General features: G+C 40.6%; 2 long non-coding RNA genes across 5 annotated transcripts; one reads left to right on the forward strand and one right to left on the reverse strand.

Annotated features, from left to right (window-relative positions):
- Window positions 1–3,269: 3,269 nt before the first annotated feature.
- On the reverse strand, window positions 3,270–5,563 carry LOC148068965 (uncharacterized). 4 transcript variants are annotated; one of them, XR_015713004.1, is made up of 7 exons: window positions 5,092–5,562; window positions 4,933–5,020; window positions 4,713–4,864; window positions 4,591–4,619; window positions 4,370–4,416; window positions 3,839–4,303; window positions 3,270–3,758 (listed from the first exon to the last, which is right to left on the reverse strand). It is a non-coding gene; the product is annotated as an uncharacterized LOC148068965 (long non-coding RNA). The 4 variants fall into 4 exon arrangements; XR_015713003.1 differs by having other exon boundaries at window positions 3,839–4,416; XR_015713005.1 differs by lacking the exon at window positions 4,370–4,416 and having other exon boundaries at window positions 5,092–5,561.
- Window positions 5,564–5,624: 61 nt separating this feature from the next.
- Window positions 5,625–6,117, forward strand: LOC148068966 (uncharacterized). The gene is made up of 2 exons (XR_015713006.1): window positions 5,625–5,756; window positions 5,879–6,117. It is a non-coding gene; the product is annotated as an uncharacterized LOC148068966 (long non-coding RNA).
- The last annotated feature ends 1,754 nt before the right edge of the window (window positions 6,118–7,871 follow it).

Here is a 7,871-nt window from a genome sequence, read left to right on the forward strand (position 1 = left end):
AAAAACGCATATTTAGTATGCACAGGAACACAACTCCATATCACATTTATTCACATAACACATCATAATAATAAAGAAAACTGTCTAACTTAATACTCAACTGTCATTCATACGACACCATGGTGTTGCAATACTTTAGAAGAATGAAAATAAAAAATATAAATGTTGATAAAACTTAATATTTTGTACATTAATGTGCAAATTTATCAATTACACTTACTTACTAAATTACAGTAAAATACATTTTAAATATATTTAGTAACTCTTACTAAATTACAGTAAGCAACACCATTGCATATTTAAGTTTAGTTCTGTTAGTTACAGTAATCACGTTACTCTCATCCTAATACCGAGAACATCTTACATGTACGATTACAAAACATATATCAAATCATTTGACAATAACAATATCAATGCTCACATCACCAAAGCACTTCCTGACATTAACAGAATACAAATGTCTGCCAGAAGTTTTAGTTTTGTTCCTCTGCATCATAACTTAAAGGAGAAGTTCTGTGTCAAATGATTTTTTGAGTTTTAAACATGATAAGGAGTTGTTTTCTCTAGTGTTCTCTAGCGCTGATTTCGGGAAAATGTTATTTTTACTTTTTATAAGAAAGACCCGCAATGCAAGCACATTGGGCATAAAGTGTTGCTAGCCCTGCTTGATGCTAAAGGTGGGGGAACAGGAACCAACGCCCATAACGAGTGTCTCGCCGGGAACATTTGAATTATTTGATCACATGAGACAAGCAGAAGCCAGGGAGCAGAAACATCAAAGGACAAAAGGGCCAGAAGATCCGACCCGAAGGTTGGTGAGAGGTACGTAAATAGAAGGAGCTTTCCAGAGCTTGGTGCTCTTCTGTTCTGCAGCTCGTGTCCTGACTAAGACTAAGAGGCGCGAACACACCTGTACTGTCTTCCCTACATTGGCTTCCTGTAGAATTTAGAATACAATTTAAAATCCTTCTCCTAACCTATAAAGCCTTACATGGTCTAGCACCAACATACATTAAAGATTTAATCCAAACTTACCAACCCTCTAGGACCTTACGATCCTTCAACTCTGATCTATTAGTTATACCACAAATCTCTAAATGTAGATTTGGAGCCAGGGCCCTCAGTTTTCAAGCCCCTCTGCTGTGGAACAAACTACCGGCTTCAGTCCGGAGGGCAGACACCCTCTCTATGTTTAAAAACAATCTTAAAACCTTACTTTTCAATAAAGCCTATAACTAACTTAACTGTTTATCTTTAGCTGCTATAACTAACTTAACTGTTTATCTTTAGCTGCTATAACTAACTTAACTGTTTATCTTAGCTGCTATAGGCTGAGAATGCTGGAGGAGTTTTAGAAACCGAGCTCTGTATATCCTTCTTTTCTGCATTACATTCATCACATGTTTAAACCCACACATTTTTATTTCTCTCCCGGAGCCCCAGGGCTCCACCTCCAGAGCTGCTGCTGATCCAGGATCTTCACCACATCATCATATCCCGAGTTATCTCCAGCACCTCTCCTACACTCTGCTCTTTACTCTCACTATATCCCCCCACTATATCCTCTGTTAGGGTTAGATTTAGAGAGGGTGACAGGGAGGATCCCTGTCAAGGGCACGGGCCAGTGCAGACCAGGCGATGACCTCTCCCTACCTGTAACAATAAAGAAATAGGGGAAGAAAAGCAGACAAGTTAAAGGTTAGGTAGGGGGTGGTGGGATCCGAACCAGGGTCTCCCGTGTCAAAGTCTCTGGTGTTGTTAGTTAGGCTATAGATGGTGTAAATAGGGATTAAGTGAGGTTAAATTAAGGTTAGGGTTAGGGTAAGGTATAGGTGGGGGTTAGTTTATGTTGAGTGTGAGGGTTAAATTTAATAGAGAGGTGGAGGTTAGGTTTAGTTATGTTAGTGGGTTAATTAAGTTAAGTGATGGGAAAGGTGGTGTTTTTTTAGTTTTGACCTTACGTGGTCTAGAGGTACGTATTTTAGTGAGAGAGGTAGGTTTGTGGGTTAGGTGACTGGTGTTGGTAATTGGGGTGGGGAAATGATGGGTCCGGGTCCAGGTCTTCTTCTGAGTAGGTTGTGTATTCATCAGAGTCGTCGAGGTGGTTGTAGACAGGGGCTCCGGTAGAAGAGTGTGGTGGGGGGGGCGTCTCTGGTTCCTGGGAGGCTATCGAGTAAATTGTGTCCGAATAAGACATGTCCTCGTAGTCTAAAGCGATTGAGGAAGGTGGTGATTAGATCATTGGAGGATCCGTCTGCGAAGCCGTGGAGGTGAGTCGCAGGCGGAGGAGGTTGGTCGGACAATCCGTGCGAGTGGGTGAGTCCAAATAGGGTTTGAGTTTCAACCATCTGCTCTGTAATTGTGCCCAGGTGATGAGGTAGTGTTCTTCAAGGTTTTTGCATATTGCTTTAGCACAATTGAAGCCAATGTCGGAGAGTTTTTGGATCAGAGTGAGTGAGGGTGAAGCTGGGTTGATGTTTGAGGGTTAGTTTAAGTTAAGAGGTTAGGTTCAGGTGTAGGTTATGGGTTAGGTATAAGTGACACACATTGACACACGCGCGCACGCATTGACGCACATTGACACACACACACGCATTGACGCACATTGACACACACACACGAATTGACGCACATTGACACGCGCGCACGCATTGACGCACATTGACACACACACGCATTGACGCACATTGACACACACACGAATTGACGCACATTGACACGCGCGCACGCATTGACGCACATTAACACGCGCGCACGCATTGACGCACATTGACACACACACACGAATTGATGCACATTGACACACGCGCACGCATTGACGCAGATTAACACGCGCGCACGCATTGACGCACATTGACACACACGCACGCATTGACGCACATTGACACGCGCGCACGCATTGACGCATATTAACACGCGCGCACTCATTGACGCACATTGACACACACACACGCATTGACGCACATTGACACAGGCGTGCGCACGAATTGACGCACATTGACACACACACACGCATTGACGCACATTGACACACACACACGCATTGACGCACATTGACACACACACGCATTGACGCACATTGACACGCACACGCATTGACGCACATTGACACGCACACGTATTGACGCACATTGACACACACGCACGCATTGTGTTTTTTATTGTTTTCTTACCACTGTAATGTATATGTTGGCAATAAAAAATAAAATCTCATGCTTAAGATGGGAAATGTGTTTTTATTATTTTTTGGTCCTCCAATGCCCGTTGTCGCTAATTTGCGACATACCCAATTTTACAATAATTTTATGTTCTACAGTAAAAAATTGAATCTTCACTTTATTTAGTCTCTGCTTGAAAGCAAAAACACACATAATTATTTTTTTTGAACAATTGCAAATAAATTCAGGCGTCAAGGGGTTAATTTAAGTATGGCAGTATACGTATAGTGTATAATAATTTTTAATCTAACACCACACTTTTGTTTTTGCCAAACCTTGTTTCGCATCAGCTGCCACGACATACTTTGGATGTGATCTTACGGCAACGATAACAGATGAGTTTGTTAGCGTTGTATGAAAAGGCCCATTGGAGTTGTAGTACTGAACACACACTGAATACTGAATACATTTTTCTGTTATTCAACATGTTTTAAAGATACACACATCCATGCAACATGCAACCATGACAGCTGTATCAGCACAATACGGACAATGGACGTGAGGTTCTGGTCTGCAGCCCACATCTGTGTATCGGATAGTCTGTCAAACATAAAAATGTAAACGGTTAGACTTTTATGATGCAATATACGAGGAACTAACTAAAGATATACTGTACACACCTCCATGATGATTGCCTTTCTCAAGTGGCTTTGTATGTGCTGTTGGGTTTTGTCCATCTGTGCTGGTCTGAATTTGGTGACCTCACAAAAAGGGCAGTGAAAGAACAAGCAACACTGAACAGATCATTTATGAACACATTTTTCATGTTGTATAAAACTGAAACATTCTATTGAATGACTGAACAATCTACTTTAATATCCTCGTGTCCAATTAGTTCATATTCAACGTCTGCTATCTCTGGTCTGTTTATCTGGATTCTTGTCACGGGGGCAGCAGCTTCAGCAGAGAGGTCCATACTTTCTTCTCCCCAGTTACATCGTCCAGCTCTTTCTGGAGGACCCCCCTGTGTTTCCAGCCCAGTGGAGGAACATGGTTCTTCAGTGTGTTCTGGGTCTTCCCCGGGTTCTACCATCAGTGGAACATGTTCCACTTCATCGGACTTATTCTCAGATGAATAAATTGATCTAAGACAAGAAAAAAATAAGTCAGTTTAGATTAAAAAAAAAGCTCAAACTAATTGAAATTCTCACGGATGCTCCGTTGAATCCATACATTCATTCATTTCCACTGCCACCTCCTAATAAGAAATAATGATCGTTTCTCTGATGCACAAATACTGCAGTGCTGAAGATATTAAACCAAAATTGACATTCATTTTAATTGTACAAGTGATGACATTTGCAAAATTAATCAACATTACATTTAAACATTAAATCACTTTGATAAATGACTAAAAAACATTCTTACATACCTTCCTTCTTCTCTTGAACTCTTTTCGATCTGGTTAAGGAGAAAAATAATTCAAGGAAATGACTCCAGATAAACACAAATCAATATAATAATGTGATTTTTATGAATGCATTTGTTTTTTACCTCTTTTTCTTTTTTTATACCAATAAACTACAGAACATGTGATCAGTAGAACGATCACAGCAACAATAATTCCAGCCACTTCTCCTGGTGTCAAACCTTCTCGACATACAGAGTCAGAAGAAATAGTTCCTTCTCGTAGATATGTTGAACATCTACAAAGACAAGTGGAGACAGTTTAGAAGAAAACATCTGGAGCAAACATTTGTGAAGCTTCACTCACTGTTTGTGATCCTGACATGACGTGAACGTTCCATTTGAAAATGTTCCTTCACTGCAGGTTCCACACTCAGTGTCTGTGGAGGACGTTCCTGTGAAGAACATTGTGTGTGTCTTATAGTTTCTGCACTCTTGCATTTCACATGTTGGATGTGAAACTCGCCTGCTCTGATGATGAACTGTCCTGGTTCACATGTGGAGTGTTGCTGTGCTGCCACACATGTGTCCACTGAGCCGTCCACACAGAAAAAACCCTCCAGAGGTTCACACTTGGTGTTTGCTGTGAAGGTACAGGATCTGATCTCTCTCAGTCCTGTTAGTCAATAACAAATTCTACATCACATCTACATACTGACCAACTCATCATTCTAGTGAAGAACAAACTTTACCTTCAGTACAGACGAGACACTTGAAACCATGTTTCTCTCGGTTCAATTTGTCCATGTAAGTTCCATCATCACAGACAGTGCAGGACGGAGATGGAAATTCTGTGCAATGAACATTGACTCTGAATCCTGTGAGAGAAATAAATAAATGACAAATTTGAGTGACGTTTTACATCAAGACTCCTGACAGTTACTCTTATAAAAAAAAAAGGTCAACATTTAAAATAGGCAGAATACATTTGATAGAATCAACATACAAGTGTCATGCTTATGTTCTTTTGTTTTATTTTGAAGGTGGTTTTCCGTTTTCATGTGTCCTGAGTTTTGAGTGACAGACGCTGGCAGGTGCGCGGCTGGGGATGATGGAGTGGCGGGTTCTTCCCATTGATAAGGAGCGTCTCTACCCGGAAGAACTCGCCAGAGTATTGCGTTTCCAGACCAGGTTGGCTGTCCTTTCGATCTCGCTCCTCGCCTTTGAATCACAACTGGATAATCCTTTGGATACTCCTGACGTTTTCAGCACTTTTATTTACTCAAGTGAGTCCTTTTATCTTTTTGTTTTAGTTGCTGTTGGGACCCCGATCTCCAGAAGTGCCCTGCCTTCGCCCCGAGTGCCTGTTGTGTTTTTTTGTTCCTATTACGGACCGCTCTGGATTTATATAAGACTTTTTTTTCTGAATTTTTCCTCCGTGGATTATTTAGAAGATAGCTGGGAAGGGCCACAGGTCTTGATACCTTCACTTAAACTTAGCGTTACATTTACCGATGTCAATAAAATGAAAAGAGACTTTAATAAACCACAACATGTACCTGTGCTCCTTCCAGCTGGATTATAAATATATATTACTTACTTACTTACTTACACTCAACATCCTTATCCTTCAACAGTGGACACTGTGACGTCACTCCTTCAACATCCTTATCCTTGAGAGAAAAGATCATTTAATATCAGATGATTTTTGAGAATCTATCAGTGATAGTTTCGTAGATTCTTCCGCGTCTGACCGTTATAAACCTCCTTGTAGGTGGACAACGCATGCGCAAATGCGTCGTTGATTTCCAACCTCGTGTACTGTACTGACACTAATAGAATGTTTTTCCATCATATTTGTCCATCATGATGAGTGCCATGGATCATACATGAACACACATGTTTAATGATAAATATTTGTTACCAGAGAACAATTGTTTCAACTGTAATGAAGCATACATGTTTGATATTTACCAATTAGTGTTAAATATTAGCTATATTGATGTTTGAGACAAAATGGGGACCCTTGAAAAAAAAAAGAAAGACCCACACTGTTAAGTCTTTCTGTAGGTTTGTTTATTGGACATAATAAATCGTTTTAGCAACACTAGAGGGCAGCAGAGAGTACAAGTTGCTTTGCGTGCAGGTGGAGAGACAGGACGAGCTAATGAGATCACCTGTGCAGGTGAAGCTTCTGTCTACAGAGCATGACTACAGCCAAGGTAATGTTAAACTCTTCTGTTAAATAGTTCTCATTTGGAGAGAATATCTAAGGATTATGGACATAAACTTGTAGTGTGACTGCAGTTCACACTTTTAATGATGTCGTCATTAAGTAGAAAAATGATTAATGACATATATGACCTTAATAATTAAGTCAGATCTACTGTATGTCCATGTGTTGTAAATCTAAAACGTACCGAGAAAGTAGAATTCTAGTGTTTCTGATCCCATCATGCAGGGAATAGCAGGTTTGATATAAATGTACATGAATTGATTCATTAAAGATATTATTACATTTGTCTCTTTTAACATTAAGACTTCATCACAAAGTATCATTTCTGGAGATGATTTGACTTCAATGTTGACAACAGTTTATACTGAGTGGATCTAGTATAACACTGACAGACCCGGCTGCAGAAAAACATTTAAGGGGGGGCATTACATTTTTTCAGGGGGGCAAACTTTTCAACCTAAAAACGTATTGGCTTCAGGCTGAACAATGGCTCTGGGACGACTTGCACAGTACAGAGAAATAATTCTCCCATTACTAAAAAGTGATGCTTGATCCCAAAATCTAAACAAAAACAACTAACAAGAAAGTTTAGTGCTGTGTCCATGTATTAAACTAAAGCATCACAGCTTCACTTCTACTAAAACATAAGCACTGAAGTCAACCTGAACACTGGATTGAACATCAAATAAGTTTTCATCTCATTGAACAAAATCATGGTAGGTGTGATGTGTGATCTGTTTGATACTTGATGAAGCCCAGTTGCTGAAAAATATGTTTTTTTAAAGGTCACCAAATGACCAACATGACAATACAGGATCATGCAGGACCAGATGACCGGCGATGCCCCCCGACCCCAACAAAGCTTTCAAGGTGAGATCGTGGGCAGTTTGATGATTGGATGGTGTCACGTGACCTCTGCTCTCCCGTGTTGCGTCAGAGCGAGTGGGAGGCTCTGGAGATCGTGGAACACAAGTGGGCGCTGGAGAACGTGGAGGACGAGCTGATGTCCAAAGACCTGCAGTTCGGAGCCTTTTTCAGCCAAGACATGAAAGCCACCGTCTTCTGAGATC

The sequence above is a fragment of the Callionymus lyra genome, chromosome 11 (genome assembly GCF_982586985.1).
Source record: "Callionymus lyra chromosome 11, fCalLyr1.hap1.1, whole genome shotgun sequence".
NCBI lineage: Eukaryota > Metazoa > Chordata > Actinopteri > Syngnathiformes > Callionymidae > Callionymus > Callionymus lyra.